Source organism: Phasianus colchicus, chromosome 1, assembly GCF_987193195.1.
Source record: "Phasianus colchicus chromosome 1, bPhaCol1.hap1.1, whole genome shotgun sequence".
NCBI lineage: Eukaryota > Metazoa > Chordata > Aves > Galliformes > Phasianidae > Phasianus > Phasianus colchicus.
In genome coordinates, this window is record NC_143436.1 from 100,905,033 (window position 1) to 100,924,547 (window position 19,515).

Genomic DNA, 19,515 nt, shown 5'->3' on the forward strand with positions numbered 1-19,515 from the left:
ATATTATGATATTTAACATAAAGTAGACAATAGACTGTCACTTACAGTCCTTTATCTTGGGATCTCAGATAGTAGGTAAACTTCATCATCTACTGCTTCTCTGTTCAGTTAAGTGTTTGACTGACAAGTAATATAGGAACCTAAATATGATCCTTTTGTGTCTTGTATTGAGTTTGAAAGGACAAAACTCTAGATAACCAGATTTGCAAGGAAAATGCAATAATAGTGTTGCATATATTGTTTCAGTTGTATGTTATGTTTTGTCTTCAGGCAGTAGATGAAGTTATCATATACAGATAAAGGATTTAATATCCAAACCGTTTGGTGTAATGATTTTGAAACTTGGGTAGTTTTAGTTTCTCTCATACGACTGGGTTTGCTTTTGTTGCACTTAACGATGGAAATGGCCACGGGGTAGGATCTTGCGGTCAATGATGTTCACAAATCCCACCTGCCTCCTTTTTCTCCTCTAGAAATTTGAATAGAACTGACATATAGATTTTTAGTCTCCTGGTGTAAATGGTAGGCTCTTCTGCTTCACATTAATAGTAAATACCATCACGATTTGTATGCAAATCAATTTCAACTGTAAGTTCTCAGAAGATTGGTAAACAGGCTATCCCACAGACAAGAATAATACATGCATCTGTGCTGTGCCAGCTGTACTTAAACAGGTGAGACTGAAAAACAGAAAATGGTTACTTCTCCCCATTTTAGTTCTATAGGGTCCTTGTTCTCTAAGAGAGATTTTTGTCTGAAAAGTTTATATTAAAAAGTGAAAATATTTTAAGAGTCAACATAGCACCGAGTTAAAGGAATATACATTGCAGAGTGATTGGTTATTTAAACTTTGCAGTGAAGCAAGCAGTTTAAAACTAAGCATTAGTGCTTAGGACAATCTATGTGAAGCATGCATTGGAAAACTAAATTTGATGCCCTGTCTCTCCAACTTACATAAAAACAACACTTCAATTAACCTCAAATTTATTCTGGATATTCAGTAGAGACTTGTTTAATATTGATTGCTACCTCAGATGAACACTATAAGCAATAAGAAATTGTAGTTCGAGAGGGGTGATCCTGCTCCTCTGCTCTGTGCTGATGAGGCCTCACCTGGACAACTGCATCTAGATGTGGAGTCCTAAGTACAGGAAAGACATAAACCTTTTGAGGCACTTCCAGAGGAGGGCTGCAAAGATGGTCCAAGGGATGGAACACCTCCTCTATGAGGGCAGTCTGAGAGAACTGGGGCTGTTCAGTCTGGAGAAGAGAAGGCTCCGAGGTGATCTGATAGCGGTATTTCAGCGCCTAAACGGGAGCTACAGAAAAAAGGGAACAGACTCTTCAGCAGGGCATGTTGTGATAGAACAAGGGCTTCAAGCTTAAGAGGGTAGATTTAGGTTGGATATAAGGAAAAAATCTTTTACAGTGAGGGTAGTGAGGCACTGGAACATGTTGCCCAGAGATGTGGTTGGCGCCCCATCTCTGGCATTCGAGATGAGTCTGGATCAGGCCCTGGACAACCTGATCTAGCTGTGGAGGTCCCTGTTCAATGCAGAGAGGTTGGACTAGATGACCTTTAGAGATTCCTTCCAACTCTAAGGATTCTAGGATTCTGTGATTCCATATTAATTTATGATTATGTGTTTTTTGAAATTCTTCTGCCATTGCTATAGTGATGGATCTAAAATCATGTAAGGAGAATTAATAGTGTTATTACTAATATTATGTTAGTTGCTTAACAACTAATAAAAATATTATCTATCCCACTTTTAAAAAACTAAGATGTAGAAGACAGTAGGTTTAGCTAAGCATGTTCTTTTAAATGCCTTTTGAGCACTGTGAATTTACTTCAGCTGAGATCTGGGATAGATTGAGAAGTTAATATCCAAAGATTACCCATTGAACTGGAAGCAGGATCAGAAATCCAAGAATCCTATTTTCTAGCCCCATTGAACCTCTAAAACATATTTTTTTTTCCCAGACATGTTTGCATTTAAGTAGTGTTCAATATGATAAATAATAAAAGAGTTGATCCAAAAGTAATGCCTCCTATTTTATTATTTTGGTCCATGATGTCAGAGGCAGATGTTGGTGGTATGACAGTAGAGATTGAACCTTCCTGCCAATATTCCATTCTATTTTGTTGTCGTGTGGCAGATGGCAGCAGAGTGGCAGTCTGACAGAATGGCATTTGACATGGAAGTACAGATGTGTCATTGCATTCCTCCATGTGGATAAAATGGCACTTACTGATATTCATTGATTCTTGCTGAACATTTATGGAAGACAAACCATGGATGTGAGCACAGTGAGGCAGTGGATGGTGAGTTTTGACAGTGGCAACAGTGACAGTGGGTCACTTCCACTGGTGCAGATTATTACAAGCATGGCATGCAGACTCTTCTCTTGGACATCACTGGTGAAAACACATGGCTAATGGTGATGACTGTGTTGAAAAACAGTGTTTGTAGCTCTGTTACTATGCTTTTTGTATTCTTTGTGGTTTCCATGGAAATCAATAGGAAGCATTACTTTCAGAGCAACCTGCGTATTTTTTTGTTGTCCATCTCGTTTTTATACTTAGTGGTAACTATGAAATGGATGTTCGTGCTTGCTTAATATTTGGAAAGGTATTTTGCAAATAATTATGATCATTTCCTTTTTCTCATTTTCCTTATCTTACCTCTTGCTTGGAAAAAAAAAAAAAAAAAGAGAGAGAGAAAAAAAACAGTAAATCTGTTGGAGGTATTTACCCACTAAGAAAAGCTGGAACATCTGTCTCCCTTTCTTCAGTAGTCAGAACTACAAGAGAGAGATTACGGTGATGGGAGAAGAGAGCTAACTTTGTGTATGAGCTCAAGAAAGGAAACTTATATACCAGAGCTGCATTTGATTGACAAAATAGTAGGATGATGTTTGAGGCAAGAACTGCCTTTTTGTTTGGCAACACAATAGGGTTCTCTTAAGGATTCTCAGCACTACTCAGTATAATTATATGATAATTGGTCCCAAAGATGGAATGAGTGAGATTGGATGGTGGTCTAGGGGGTCCATTTGTATTATATCTAATTTAATTATGTTTGATATTGACTTTTAATACATATGGTAGCTATTTCCTTGGTATACAAGTAAGGAGTGTATGCAAACTTGATGTTTGCTTGGTCTCTGTTCTAAACACACACAAATTTATTCTTAGGAGAAACATCAGCTATATCTGCCTCATGTCATGCCGTATTCTAATTCAAAACTAAAACTGATTTGTTCCAGAAGATGTCTTGAAGCACAAATATGTTGTGGTTTGTGGAAATGTGGGAGGTGTGATGGAAAGAGCAAATGTCTATAGATTGTACTTCAAAAAACACTGCAACTTGCTACAGAAAAGACATAGTAAGTTATTGCTGCCTTGGAGCAACAATCCACAGCAGGCATTCACCCCTTTGCATGGGACAATATAAACATTTTAGTGGATTTATGAGCATAAAGGAGCATCTGGAGATGATGAGATTGTGTAAGACTAATTTTAGAGTCTGAATTAAACTAATTCCATAGCTGCAAAAGTCGCCACTCTTTTCTATCCTCTTCTATAAGGAATGTCTATGGACTATGGTAATATCAGCATTTCCCAACCAAAGGCAATGGAAAAGACTTAATGTACTACTGTTGGTAGTGGTGTGGTGCACACTGGTTAATTCAGAGGAGGATGTAAATCCTTTATGAAAGATATTTATGTAATCAAGTTTCTAAGGCAAGTTTCTTTTCAGCATTTAGCATCTGGGTTCCATTTTAACATGAATAGATGACTGTCTCTAATTTATTTCCATTTCTCACTTTTTACATAGAATGTATAGCATGCCTTCCTGTATTTTCTTTTCTTTTTTTTTTTTTTTTTTTGTGTGTGTGTGTGTGTGTGTGTGTGTGTGTGTGTGAAATTTCACCATTGTCTCCCAGCTTAAAATATGCACATTGAAAATAAATATATTAATAAAGAAATGGTGCTCAATAAAATAAAGTTTGAAGTCAGTTTTGGTTTTGGAAATCTAATTTTCTCACCTGACGTATGTGAAATACTGAAACAAAAGTTTCATTGATCTTTAATTTCTTTTCTTCTTCTCTCCTCCCCCTCTCCTGTGGTTCTTATTGGCGAAATTATTATTTATTATTGGAGCCCAGCAGTGATACTTGCTGAAGGTTCAAATAGTACAGAGCTCAGTAGGTGAACAAACACAGAACATTATAAGAGCTCAGTCTCAAATGCCAGAATGGCATATATGACTTGTAAGGTTACATCACAGTTTTGGCCCGTCATTTCTTCCCAAAGTGGCTGATGCACAAGAGGAAGCTGGAAGCAATAAATCACTTCACAGTGCTCTACATGCATCCTGCTCTGGGCCCCTCTGGCAATAATATGACTTGAGGCTGACAAGGATAAAATCCTGATTCATTTGAAATCAGTTGGAGTTTTCCAATTGATTTGAAGTGAAAAATCATTTGGTCATGAAGTAGTGGGTGAAAAATTATAGTACCAAAGGTTGAAGAAGTGATGGCAGAAAGAAGTCATTCTACTTGAATAATTGAAACAAAAAGACAAAACAAAGCAAAACAAAAAAGCTTGTCGAAGGTATTTCTGATGTGCTTTCTATCAACTCACCAGCAAAATAAAACAAAAAAAACATACAAAGGAATTCATAAGCACGAAAGCCTACTTTCTTATGCATTCATTTCTTGAAATTAATTGAACTACATCTGATAGAAGTTTTGGGTGTAAAATACTGAAGCATTTAATCTTCCAAAGATTTTCTGTATTTGCTATAGGGATGCTGTTATAATTTCTCATTTGTTCATTTGACCGCTACTTGATACAGGATGGAGACCTCGAAGTTACAGTGTTTCTCAAAAATACACCCAAAACTTCTGATATTAAATCTATCCAATATTGGTCAGTGATTTGAGGAATTTTTAGATGGCATCAATACATACAGTGTAATCACACACATTCAGCTTCCTAGCTTCAAAAGCAAGTTAGAATGAATGAATATGGTATTTCTGAAAGAAAACCCTTTTAGGAGTAACCAGAGATTTTCTACAACAGGAACTTCAAATGAGCTTAGCTGTACTAATGCTTCATTTATAAGATAATAAGAATTTTAAATTGTTTTGTAGAAGGAAAGAGATTTGTATTTGTCAGCAAAGCTCCAGTAGTTACCAATTCCAGTGCTTCCCTATGTTTCTTCATGCATTGCCCAAGGCTGACAGAACTTTGATTAAAAGGGGAAGAAATGCCAGATACCACCTCCTTCTCCCGCAACCACCCTGGAGCAATTATGACAATATTTAACTTACAAATCAAAATGACACTATGAGGACCCACCCTTGTAAACAGAAACAGGAATACAATTTTTATTAGCTTTCCAAGAAAAATGAGAAAGTTGCATGAGCTTTCTGCTCATTATACTGTATTTGAAAGAAAAGCCTTTTGTATTCCACCTTTAAATGCATAGTCTTGTCTTTTTTTTTTCTGTCAGTCTTCTAAGTGCATATCTACCATGGTTTATCCACATCCTGATCTTGTCAAGTCTTGGATAAATTCTTGCTGGTTTCACCAAGAGCAACGTTGTTCCTCTCCTATCATTCAACAGCTTAGTTGCTGAATTCTTTATCTGTCGATCTGGCCATATTACCTTCTTTTCTGCCTCAAGGAGCTGGCGAAGTTTCACTCCACCCTATATATTTTTTTCTTATCTTGTACTTTTGTTCTTCTACAGCTACGCTAAGTTTGAATTTTTTGTTTCCTAGAGCTATTGCTTCAGTATTACCTTTTTTGTCTTGCAATTCAAGATGTGAATTCCTGGCAAAATGCACTGATTTTGCTGAGGATTCAACATTTTCTTTAGAAGGCATGTAAATTCATCTCAAATAAATGATCACTGTGCTTCTAAGTGAGAGCAGAGGACTATAGACACAATTGGCTTTTCTCACCTGTCTGCCATTTTAAGATTTCAAACTTCTCAGGTATGGGTATCTGACTTTTTATATGTTCCACTATAACATAAATACAGTTGGATACTATGTTTTTGTATTTTAGACATGTTGCAGGTCTCATTTCCCATTTCAATTTGCATGTTAGAAATACTGGCAATATTGGACATGTGTTCTGATAGGCATAACTCATTCCATTTTCTAGTTCTTATTTTTTGTATGGTGTATTATTTAAGATGTTTTCTGATTTTTTTTTTTTTTTTTTTTTTTTTTAACTTGGAGCAATTAGATCTTCAAGTACTTAAAAAGTAAGATTTGAGCTAGTGCAATATTGGTGACATCCACCAGTTTCTGGTAGTGGGCTCTTGAACAGCTCATGGAAATCTGTTGGTGCTCGACAACATAAGATAGATAACAGCCTTATGATTTTGGATTTGTTAGTTTGTTTTATTTTTATGTTTCTTTTGTGTTTGTGTTTTTTCCCCCCCGTTATCTCTGAAGTATCACTGTTGAATTTGAGATATTTAGCAGTGTTTAGCTAAGACATTCAAGTGTCTTTAACTCACCTTCCCTTCTCCTTTACTCCATATCAAGATAAGTCACAATTTTGCAATAGAAAAGATTGGGTTCTCTCTCTGTGCCTCATGGTTTTAGGTGGGGATGTTCTTTTGATTTTTTACCGAACTAGGAAATTATCATGACATTTAGTTTTGGGAAACAGCCAGCAACTTTCCACGGCAGGGTGAGAGGAAACAAAGTTTGGCTTAAGTAACGAGGCTGAGTTTAGGTGAAAATGTTGCAAACTGTAGGTGCTATGTTGGAATATGCTATATGTCTAGTACTTCATAAGCAGCCATGAGTTCTTAACGTATTTCCTTTCCACAGCTGCAAATCTTCTTTGACTTTTTATTGAGTTGGAAAAGACATGCTAACCTCCATGCCATATGCCTATTGCTAATATCTACTTATGTATTTTTTTCAGTCTCACAGTTTGATATGTAAATTGGCTGTCGAATTCCACCCTCAGTTTAATCTGCAGTAACTTTGTTGCTTACAGTGCAATTTGCGCTGCTGTAATTTAGATCGGAATCTGGATGTGTATGTAAATGTGCACATGTATATACACATGCAGTGCCTGCTTTCTTAGGTCTATCCGCAGACCTTCATTCTACAATTAAGAATGAATGATCTGTGTGTTGATTATTTTTATGCTGAACTATTTTAGTGCCGCTAACGAGGAAGACTTCTTAGGAGGAAGTTTTTCACCCAAAGGATGGTGACACACTGGAACAGGTTGCCCAAGGAGGTTGTGGATGCCCCATCCTTGGAGGCATTCAAGGCCAGCTTGGATATGGCTCTGGACAGCCTGGTCTAGTGGTTGGTGAGCCTGTACGTAGCAGGGGAGTTGAAAGTAGGTGATCATTATGGTCCTTTTCAATCCAGGCCATTCTATGATTCTATGATTCTATGAAGGTAAATAATTTCAGGCTGCAGATGGATTTTGGAGGCACGGCTTTACAATGTCTTCTGGCTTTTGTTGGTTCTGGGCAGTAACTTCTGTCTTTCCACCTGACGTGCAGCACTGAATTTTCTGTGAGCCTCAAACCTCATTTTCATTTCACTTTGCGGAAAATGGAGGTAGGGGTGTTTAAGCAAGCAAGCAAGCGGTGAGGGAAGAAGGCAAGCCCCATCCCGGCAGCCTTCCCGCCCCCCACATCTCCATCACTAGCCCAAAGCCGGAACGCATTTGAGCCGAACTGCCCCAGCTCCATCATCTGCGCCGTGCAGAGTCATCATGGCCATGGTGCATAGCTGAGAGCCGGAAAGCAAACAGCTGCTGTAGCCTGATTTGAGTTAAAATAGTGTCAGTGTTTAGTCTGGCGCACTGCTTCAGGAGAGATTGGCAGCTGGGTCAAACAAAGTCATTCCATTGGCTCCCTTCCCAGCCAGCTTCTGCTAGTATTTAGGTACTAGTGCAGCCTAGGCCCCTTTTCTCAGGGATAGCCTAAGATCTGACCGCACCCTCCTTGCTTTTTAAAAAATGCCTTTTCACTCTTTAAGATAAATCCACTATTAGACACTCTGCCACTAATTGTGTATTAAGGCTGTTTTTCTCCTGAAAGCTGACGCATCCTGCTCTCGCCGCGGTGCAGAAAGCAGGCTGTTACAGTGCTGGATTCATAAAAGGGGCCTTTATAGCCGGTGAAAGAATATCTGTGTGCTTAGGCAGGAAACTTTTTGATCCACAGAAAAGCCAGACGACATCTAGGTAAGGCTGTGTATCGAATCTGCTTTTATGGGACAGCGGTGCAGTGAGCTCTGTTAATTGTGATCGCTTAATGTTTGCATGAGCTTTTTGATAATCTTTTTAGAAAGTTTAGGAAATAGCCGCTCCCAGGTCTCCAGCTCTTTCTCTCCTCCCCCCTCCTCACTCCTCCTATGGCTTTCATGCTCGCAAAAGCTCCTAATGCTCGGCTCCCTTTTAGCTGCAATGTGCAGGGGCGCGTCGCTTCTCGTGCAGGAGGGATCGCTTGTGGCGGTGCGCAGCAAAAAGTTCTGCCATCCAAGGGAACCGTGTGTAACAGGGCAGCGGTTGGGAGAGTTTGCAGGGAAAGCTTTCAACTTTTACAGACTGCCTGTGCAATCGTTTAAAAGTAGTTGCAAACCGCTTTGAACTAACAAGGGTTTAATTACGGAAAAGTTTAATGTGGCGATGGAAGGAATATTAAGTAAGTTGTCTTTGTCTTGTACTTTTTAATTTTAGTTGTTGCTTTAGCCTGTTGGGTCACATTTTTTTGTCAGCACTGAAGGCTGCCATGAATTGGTAATGAGGGCCCCTTTTGCACATGATTTTGGCACTTGGCCAAAATCAACTTCCCGACGGCAAGCTTTCTCTAAAAGAACCTGAAGCATTTTTTTGTGATTAGGAATCATGTCTGAAAGCTGCCACAACCAGTTGTGTAGGCATGTCAAAATGACTTTATACAGTATATCTGCAGCATTCGGGGAGGGGAGCGAAGGGGGGAGAGGAGGGTCTGTTTTTTCCTAATGTACCAAATTGTTGCTATTAGCAGCCTGAATTTCCGCAGCTCACGCACCTCCAAAAACCAGGCTGCAAGGAGCGAAGGCATAATGGGAATCATTGGCACCTTTATGTTTCTCACCACGCCAAAGCAGCCCAAACTGTCACGTTTAAGCAGGATACAGTGTTAGGGATTGCTTAAAACACTTGTGGACGTAAAGCAGATGAATCCTTAAACTTTTAATCTCAGTAAATTATGCTCAGTTCACAGTAAGTAATGACGTTTTCTAGAAGTTTCTTTGTTCGAATTGCATAATTGAAGCTTTTTGCTGTAACTGTTGAAAAATACGTGCCTAGATCCACTGATGGGGGGTATGCAAGGGAAAGCTCGGCTGTGCCTCTGGATTTATTCTAATTCCTTCAAGTCTGGGTATGGGTCTGAGCTGCAAGACAGGGAGCAGGAGTTGGGCTGTCCTTTGTTGTTGAAGAGGGGGAAAGCCAGTTAGTCTAAACATGAGGAAGGAGCTGTGAAAGTTCACATTTCAAGGGTGCTCCAAGTTCCGAAACTTGTGGAGCTCATCAGCACAGTAAATGGGTGATTATTCCTCGCTGATATTACATAAACAAATCTGGCACCGTAAGGGAATGCATTATTATTGTACACTCTAAGGTTCTGAGAATTTAATCTCTGTTTAACAAAGCAGCCCAGCAACTGGAAGTTAAGGACCTCCTCTGACACACAGTGTGTACTCTATCCTGCTGTCTTTTCCATGTGTGTGCGATGTAAGACAAAGTGCGCCAGGCAGGCTTTTTTGTTAGGTGTTTTTATTTTACATGGCAACTCTCGTGGCTGCAGCCTTGGAATTGCCTGTTTCTGCCTCGGTGTGTTGTTTGCTGGTGAGCAGTGCCCTACGTGCTCACAGCGTCGGTGCGGAGCAGCCGTTCCGCACCTTCCTGCGCCCTGCCCCCTGTTCGGTCCCCTGTGCAGTAGTTCCTGCAGTTAAAATGGGCTTTACAGGTATTGTCTTTCTGCTGTTCAAGCGTGCGTTTTCTGTAAGGTGTCTGTGTCTGTGTGGGTGTCTGTGTTTGCTTTATTACATAACACAAGGCATAACTGGACCGGGAAAAACCTTGTGCTTCGGAGACAGTCCAGTGCCTCGACTTGCCTGGGAGGGTTTGCTCGTTGTTACCTTGCAGGAGACTGAATCTCCATGAAGTCTCCTCTGAGTTTAATTGTAGCACATATCATTTGCAGTAAAAGAAAGTAGACAAGATTAAAATGTTGGGGAAAAAAAAAAAAAAAATAGATGTAGAAAATGAGCAAACTAAAGTATCGTGAATAAGAGTTACTTCATTTTTCTGGGACATTTTAAAAGTTTTACGACAGGAAGAAATACATCACAGGTGAATCATATTTTCATTTAAAGTACTGTGAAAAATGATCAGGTTGAAGGCTAAAGTAAATGTGACAGTAAAATTTTAGCAAATCATTATGAAATTTATTTACCAATGTGTGGAAGTAATTTCTCATGAATTATTAAATTAGGTGCACTTAATTTCAAATATGCATATGCTCATCTAGTTACTGCAAAACTATAACTCTGAGATGTTTTCTTGTGGTATTCCTAGTTTTACCTAGAAGGTTTTACTGTGAAATAACGAACACTTGCTAGTGCACTAGTTCCAGAGGTTTTGGGTTCCGTTTTGGTTGTTGAAGAGCTGTGTTATAAATCAAAGCAAGTTATGCTCCAAAAACTTTTTGAAGGCTTTCTAAATCTGCAGTCAAATTTTGTCTGATAGCATGCCTGAAGTGTAAAATTTAATATATGAAGTAACAGAGAGTTTTACATAAATCTTACCACCTTATAAATTTGGCTTTTGATTGCGTGTTCTAAATTAGAGCTTTTCTACATCAGGAAATATATTTTCTGTACGAATATATGCACAAGTCGCATTTCTATCACATAAATAAGCAGTCTGCATTCATAAATTTTGAAGTATAAAGCTGAAAATATATAGATACTATATTCTGTTCTTCAATACTAAACCAGTAGATTAATATTTTATTGCAGCTAGGCTGGAAAAAGACTGATTAGCTACTTCTCCTGAGACTATAAAAGGTGAAACATACTAAGTAATCTGCATTATGGCATTTTTATTTTTAACAGCTGTCCAAAATAATGTGTTTGAATCTTCCTACTGGGAGGTTTTTATGTTTTCTATTTGTTTGCAAACATATCATGAAGGAGTACAATTATAAAGCTTAACTTTTCTTCAGTTTTGTATATTAGATTTTACTGCACAGAACAGTTGAACTCCCAGTTACCTATTCTAGTGCAGTAAACAAAAAAAAGGAATTCTACATTTAAAATATAAATTATTGCTTTGTAGATGACATTTTTAATGACTGTTAGACATTAGTGAACTGCATGTTTTAGTAGCACAGTATAAATGTATGTGTCATAATACATTTGAATAAAAGTTACAAAGGTATTTGTAAAATACTGTAAATCATATGAAAAGAGTTAACACTGTAGAACATTTCTTACTTTAACAAGATAGCATGAGGTCTTGTAGAAATAGCTTTTTTCCTGTATACGTTCTACTGCATGTTTTAAAACTTTAGAAATGAAACCGGGCAGTTTTTTGTTGTTGCTTTTTAAGCAAACTTTTCATTCATATAAACTAAGCACTTTGTTCTATATGTTCTAAATTCCAGCAATGAGATAAATAAATTGCTGCATTGGATGGAATATAATTATTGAATTTTGGCAGAACTTCAGTGAACTCTGCCATGAAAGATTAATGGGCACAGTACGCTCTTAGATTCTAAAGTAACAGATGAAGATAAAGGGAGTGCATAGCAGGCTCCAACCTTTGTGGTTCGGAGAAAATAGAAATGATGGCAAATGTTAACTTTTGGCATAAACTGCTAATGATAATGTTTTGTCATCTCGGTGATAAAAACTACAGAAAGAGACAAGAAAATCCAATTTAGCAGAAATTCTCTTCATTTCTTTCTTGCTCTGCTTTCCGTTTTGTTTGGTGTTTTGTTTTTTGGTTTTTTTTTTGTTTTTGTATTTGAATTGCTCTGTATTCTTTCAAACGGGAGAATGAAACAGGCAGACTACTTGCAGGATGCAGTAATATGGCGTGCTAATGAAATCCCTCCACATCAGCACATATGTGGTTTTTCACTAGAATTATGATTTTGGTTTGTGATTATGCCCCAGTGATTTAAAAACACAGGTAGAATTGCACCGGCTGCATAGAGGCTGCGCGTGCAGTCAGTGGTTTTTGTTGTTGCTTCATCTGCTCACTCTCTCCCAAACCTGAACAGTTTACAACACTTGTTTTGACTGACAAATTGCTGCCACAACCACAAAATAATATTCTGCTAGGCTTTTAAATTATTACTGCGCAAAAATAGTGTTTTTAATCAAGAACAATGATCCACTGTTAGGCCAGCCAAGCTCCTCGGGCGGGATCAACAGAGCAGTGAGGGCTCCTCAGTGCTTCCCGCCGGCTCTCTCCCCATAAGAGAAGGGCTCTGGGTCAGCGCTGCTCCAGGCGGTTGGGACCTTCCAGCACTGGGGCCAGGCACAGTGCCTGCCTGGGTGACCCGTACCTCAGCCAGGTGCTTCTTCAGGCAGCGGCTGGGTTTCGGGGCAGAGTGCCCGGCTGGCAGCCAGCTGGGGCCTGTGCCAGTGCATCCAGAGTGCCCCGTGCCTGGGGGGATTAGGCAGGGAGGATGTATCCGTGCTGGGTTTTTCCCTTGCTTCTTACTTCCTAACGGCTAACCTGTCGCTAAGGCAGAATGCGTTCAGCTCCTGTGTTGTAAAATGGCAGATATCCAGGATCCGGGATATATTTCATGACTTCAAAGACATTTCTGCTCTCCTTCCCAGTCACATCCTTAAGCTCATGATGACAGCGTTACGAGTGGGATAGTAAAGATACATACAGGCAAGGGCCTGATCTCAGCCCATTGAAGTCACCAGGGAAAACCCTCCCTGACTGTGCGGCTATGGGGATCCTATGCTTGGCCTGGCTGTGGCCTGCCAGGAGCTGCGCCTTGTCCCTTCCCTCCCTGCCACACCAACAGGGCTGGCACTGCCATCCTCCTTGGGCTGCTCTGTCAGTTTCGCTGGCACTCCTCAAAGAGGAAGGCATGCTGACTAACAGGCTTGAGTACTCTTCCTGACTTTGCAGAGGAGCAAATGCCCAAGCCCTTATTTTGCCCATATGCAGTCTTTTTCATTGTCTTACTTCCCTTCCAAAAGTTAGTCTTGCAGCTTACCTTCATTAGTCCATTAGTACTGCGGATTCAATCAGAGTTCAGAAAGTGCAGCTACCTGCCTGCTAGTATCTCCCTACTGAAGTGTTGCATTAGATAGCCTGTGTCCAATACAAAATGGATTTACATGCTAGATCTATCACTTTCTTAATCAGACATCATTTTTTTTTTTCAGTAACATTTATTTTAGGACATCTTAATATTCAAATAGAAAAGCAGATTTCTATCTTTTGCAGAGTACAGTAGAGTGCTTCATTTAACTTGTAAGCATATTGAGTTGGAAAGCCTTTAACGAGTTATATTTGCAGTGTGCCTGTATTTCCAAGTAGACCATGATCCCTTTTTCTTTCAGGTTTAAGCAATTCAGAGAAATGAAAAATTTTTTTAGCAACCTAGTCTGTAGGTTGCTAACCACAGGTTATATGATAGGAGGAGGAATATTATGCCATGGACAACAAATGTATTTGCAACATGAAATCAGATTACACTTTCACAGCAGTGGGATTGTGGACTGTTAGCATATTCAATCTCTTAAAGTATTATGAATATTTTTACAGAAATTACCTATGCAACCCAGGGAACACTCCTGCACATTATTTGAGTACATAGTAGTTGGGTGAAAATTTAAATTCCAGCTGGAGTCATATCGATGGCTCTGAGATGGCCAGAAGTTGGCTCATGGCAGGGAACCTCGCTGCTTCCTCTGGCCTGGAGAGCCCCATGGGCAGCAGCAGTGGCTGTGAGATGGAGGCACCAGGATGCCTCTGTGCTGGCAGTACTGGAGTGGCTGAGTGTGGCAGGAAAGCCCAAGCAAGCCAAGGCCATCACGACTGCAGATGGGTTACTTTTCTGCCTGCTAGCACAGTGACTGCCTCGCAATTCTGACATCAGTTCTGCTGTGAACCTCTCCCAAAGTGGGATGCTCTTCATGCAGCTGTAGTTCCAGAACCCTTGGCAGCAGGCGGTTACATGGGCAGTGTGCTGGGAAAGGGTTTTATCCTGAGGGGGATCCTCTGTGGCTTTGTGTCTTACCACAAAACCTACCTCCTGAATTAAAGGCTGAAGACGCTAGGCAAGAGGATGTGTTTTTTTAGATGTAAAACATTGTGAAGACTTTTCTTTAAGCATGGTAACTGACAAACATTAAATTATTCTAAGGCAATATTTTGATTTGTTAGTTACTTATACATAGCGTCAGTCAGAATAGCAAATTATGCTGAAATACAGTCTGTAAAACTGAGCACTTTACCCTTCGCAAAACTGCACATACTGGTGTCTGTTTCTGACAAGACCGTCCCAGGGCGTGCCAGGTCTCCTGGGGGTTGAGCATTACAAATTTTCAGCCTTTCCCTTTCAATTTGATATACTGAATTTTGCATGTCAACATTATACTCTTCCAAAACATGCAAGGAGTGTTGTAAAGAAGAAAAAGATTTCACGGAAATCTGAAACATCTTTTTTTTGTTGTTGTTAGTAAATAGGAACAGTGATGTAAAAAACCTGTTACATTTGGTTTGTGCTGAGTGGGGGAAGTAGAGGAGGAAGATTAAGTTTAGAAAACCCAACCTAATCATCTAAGTCAGTGTCTGCAATTGATGAAAATATTTGTAGCAGAATTGAAATACCGTTAGAGATCACAGTTGAAATAGCTTTTTGTAATCTTGGAGTATGGCTGAAGAAGCAGAGTCTTTGACTATAATACTCATGTATTAACAGTAGGAATGAAACAAATATTGAAAAGGAGTTCCAAAAGCTTACAAAATATCTCATTTGGGGGTGTATATTAGTTCACTAAATTCCAATTCCCCGACCAGTAATCATGATTGTTAATGTATATCTTTTATGACTTTCAGAGCAAGAGAAGCAAATTTTGGGAGCATGATCGTTGTGATACCCTCAGTGGTAAGTACCCAAACTGCAATCAAGTTTATTCCATTTTTGTAGTGTAGAGGCCTTTTAGAGACCACACTTGCTGCAGCTTAGTCACACAACGGCTTCAAATGTCGTTCTGGAATAATAGGGTAGTAATATGATATACTCTATAATGAAAATCAGTGTAAAGCACAGGTGGTTGCTAGTATTTGTGTGGTCAGATATAAAAGCTTCACTATGGGCACAAGCTACTGCATTCCCACTTGAGGAAAGTATAATTAAAAGTGGTTTCCAGATGTGCTGACCCATGTCTGCCATTTCTAAAAGTGAATTTAGCAAATGCAAACTGGTCTACATTGCATTCATCATTATGAAAAGTTGATGGGTTTTCAGATGATAAAAAGGTTGGGAGCATCAATACCCTTGCTTTAAAACTGAGGTGTCTTTAAACAACAGATGGTAGCATTTTATGTTCATACTGTGTTCATAGGGATTTATGTGAGTAGTTCATAGCTAATCTGTGGCAAACATGCAAAATCTATCTAGACAAAAAATAACATTTATTTCATACAGATGAGAGGTGGTTCATTGCTGGCAAATTGATTTGCAACCAGAAAGTTACAGTAAGATGGTACTGCCGTTGTTTTGTTTCTCGGTAATGCAGTGAAATAAATAGCACCCTAATGCATTACGTTTTAGCTCCTTTATCCAGAATTTCAAACCTGGACATGTAAAATGCATCTTCTAATTTTGACTTTGTCTGTAGGTTCACAAATAGTTAGAAAACAAGAAAATAAGCTAAAAAACAATCTGTAATTCAGCTCAAAATGGAAAACAGAAGAAACTCTTAGTTATAGGTTTACATACTGCATTGTTAATTGAGTTGTCTGGGAAAAAATAGAACAAAATTCAGAAAAGATGCTAGGCTTTAAAATACGGTTGAAAGGAGATTTTGGCTCTTTTCATTTGGCTAATTACAGATTTTTAGGGCAAAATGTTTGTCCTAATATCCATGTAATTTTATTAGACCTTGTATTTCCCCTGGAAATTTTGTTGTCAAAATAAACTCTCTGTTTCAAAAGAAATTTTTTTCTACTCCAGAAGAAGCAACAGGGAAGAATGCCATGCCTGCCATCATCTTAGTAGTATTTCTGCTAGCACTACACCCATTACTGATTTCTATGTTTTCTAGGGAAGTTCAAAAAGTGTAGGCTGGAATCTATTAGGCTGAGGATCTTGGACTATTGACCAGGCTGCTAAATAATATGAAAATATGAAAATATTTTTTTAGATAGTGTGTGTAATATGGCCTGACCTTTGCATGCATTTTGTTTACTTATTTTTGCAGATGTGACTCACAGCATTCCTTGTCAAGCAAGAGTCTAATCCTTAATATTTGATTTTAGGGAAATATCAAGAGTGAATAAATTAAATATTTTTCATGTGTTCTTGGACTTTTCTGCAAGGAAGTTGCTTTTCCATTTAAGTCCCTCTCCCTCTTTTTTGACTAAGCAGAATTGAAGCACTCTTTGGAAGTGTGTATCTACTAGAATACTTCAGTAAAAAAATTATTTGATCTGAGCACTTGTTTTTCTGACTTGAATTAGTCAGAAAAACAAGTGCTCAGATCAAATAATTTTTAAAATAAATCGTTACATTTAGACTGTGCTCAGGTTTTTTGTTTGTTTGTTTTGTTTTTGGAATTCATTTCGCAGTAGAAAACATTGCAAGTGCTTACATAGGCATTGACAGATTCAGTGAGAGACTCAATGCAAACTTGGTAGCAAAGATAATAAGTTCACCTGTATGTTCTTCTCTGTAATAACATAATAACCCAGTAAAGTCATAATGCTGGTAAATTAGGGTGTTTTGGCTTGAATATTTTTATATCTCTGAGATAGAAATCTGAGATCTAGGGTGCTCAAGGCACACTTAAGATAGAATGGAACGTACAACCAGTGAGCAGGATATCAGTAACTACATAGTGAAAATGCTGATCTTATATATATTGGTCGTTAGAACAGCAGATTTTTTAAAGTGAACAAATGTTTAATAACACTTTTTTACATTGCAATAACTGAGTTTAGTATAAATATTCTATTTTGATACAAAGCTACCAGCGACTGTTTTTACAAGTATGTTACTAACATACACATATACCTTTAATATTACATCACATTTATACCACTGTTTGCCCAGGAGGTAGAATTTTACCACACAGCTGTTATTAATCCTTTTATTTTCTGGCAAAATGACATTCAGTATCAAGCTTAGAAATGTCCACCAAACTACAGACATTCACATGTGAAAACGTGCAAAATCAATGCTACCTCGCTACTAAATTCACAGTCTATTGCTAGTGGTCACTGTCATGAGTTGACTGTTCACTCACTTAACATTCCATACTTTTTTTTTTTTTTTTTTTTTTGTGCAAAAAGTCTATTTTCTCAGGATCTCAAAGTAAGACAGTACAACTAACTTACTAAAAAATAGATTCTTTAATTACTGGGCATTTTACGTCCTTGCTACCTGTTGACTTCCAAGTACTTGTTGATTGGTAGTATTCTTATTAATTAAAAAATAAAATGCTGACCCAACTGAGGGAGATGCCAGTTTTTTTAGGCTGTGTATCTAAGGACATGAGGAAAGTGGCATATTGGCAGGCAGAGATGCTTCCTTGACCACCAAATGTGGAAGACAACGCACAGATCCCCCCTCAAGTGCAACAAATCTGTCCTCTGTACTTAATCTATGCAATATCCTGCTGTATAACCTTCTGCCGGGTACTCAGTACAGTTGTGTAAGGTGTTGTATATATATGATACTGTTGTTGGCTACTCACTGACAGTTTTGCACGAACATCCTTTTCCAAGCATCTATACCCTTCTTGTTTGTAGTATTCCAGGGTTCAACAAGTGCAATGCATTCTATTTCACCCAGAAGAAATTAGAGATGACCTGCTTCATATTTTATCTCTTTTTAGAACATTTTTTTTGCCTTGTGTTTAACACCTCTTTATAAATCTTGCCAGCATTTATGTCTTTCAAATACCTATTCTTTGCCGTAATTGAGAGACTTTGTGGGTTCACAATTAGCTACTATAAGACAATGGCCTATAATCTTAGAACAGTTGAGTTAGACCTTGGAGAAGAGCGAGACACAGAAACAGAAAAGCTGTTTAATATTAAGACTCCTTTTAAGTAAAAATACCCTAATAATGAAAAATACAGACAGGAGAAAGATGCACTAAAATGTTTCCAAGAACTGTATGCTTTCACAATTTTAATGAAGTGAAATGACTTTACAGAACTTGAAGGTCAGAAATAATTTTCTTGGGTGTAGAGAATTATTGACACTTCAGAAATTTTTGATTTCTGAAATAGTAACGAAAAGATAGAATATCAGTTATTTTATAAATAAAAAATGGAGTAGGTGAATCGAATCAACTTTAATAATAATAATTGTAAAAGATTTCATTTTGATTTTGACTTTTTTGTATATATTTATGTTAGAATTTGGAAAAAATGTTTGAACTTTAAATCTTTTTCATATTGACAATGTGTAAATATAATGTTTCAGCAATTCCTAAACTGTTTATTTTGTTGTTTTTTTAATGGAAAATGAACTGACACATTTCCTGGTGAATTACTTTGTTTTTGGTGAACCAGCCTTTTTGGAGGGAAAATTTTCTAAAATGTTTCCTGATAGCTGTATCACGTGACAAACATATTGTGTCTTTCCTGCCCTTTTAATCTTTGTGTTTCTGGCATTGTACAGTGTGAAACATTAACAGATTATCAACTTCAAACATAAGTTTTCTTGTTCCTTCTTAAAATGAAGTATCTTGCAAGAAATATATGCAGTCCAGCTCAAATGCTTTGGCTGTGGATAAGCCTCATTTACTTGTATCAATATGACCACTGAAACCACTGAAAGTTGAGTGCTTACCAGTTCTCAAGGTGAGCATGTGTTACACCACTGTAAATATATCTTATATGAGACCTGCTCACAGGTCGTTGAGCTGAAAATAAGCATGAATACAGCCATACTCTCAGTTCTTAGTTACTGCCCCAAGACCTCATCTCTTTCAGTTTTTCCCTCGCAACAGTGCCCAAGCCTGCAGACAAAGCAGCGTGCCTGCTTCAGGCCAAATAGCAGCAAGATGTGGTCCTTATGAAAACAGAGGCGGTCACCATTCAGACATCACCACTTTCTGTCCCACTGCATGATTGGCCTCCCCGTTCAGACCTTCATTTAACTGGGCTAAAATCCTATGGCATTTTGCTGTTTCCTAGTAACATCCTGTTGTTTAAGGAAAGCTTAAAGTCACAACTCTTTGTGTGGT

The 19,515-nt window shown here is 38.4% G+C and overlaps 1 long non-coding RNA gene across 8 annotated transcripts in view; it reads left to right on the plus strand.

The window, feature by feature from the left end:
- Positions 1-19,515, plus strand: part of LOC116241965 (uncharacterized) — a 343,284-nt gene that overhangs the window by 236,106 nt on the left and 87,663 nt on the right. For 7 of the 8 annotated variants that reach the window (XR_016458826.1, XR_016458829.1, XR_016458827.1 and 4 more), the window contains one exon: positions 15,152-15,200. This is a non-coding gene — a long non-coding RNA (uncharacterized LOC116241965). Of the gene's footprint in view, positions 1-6,297; positions 8,249-15,151; positions 15,201-19,515 lie in introns of those variants that run through there. The other variant, XR_016458834.1, reaches the window with a different exon arrangement.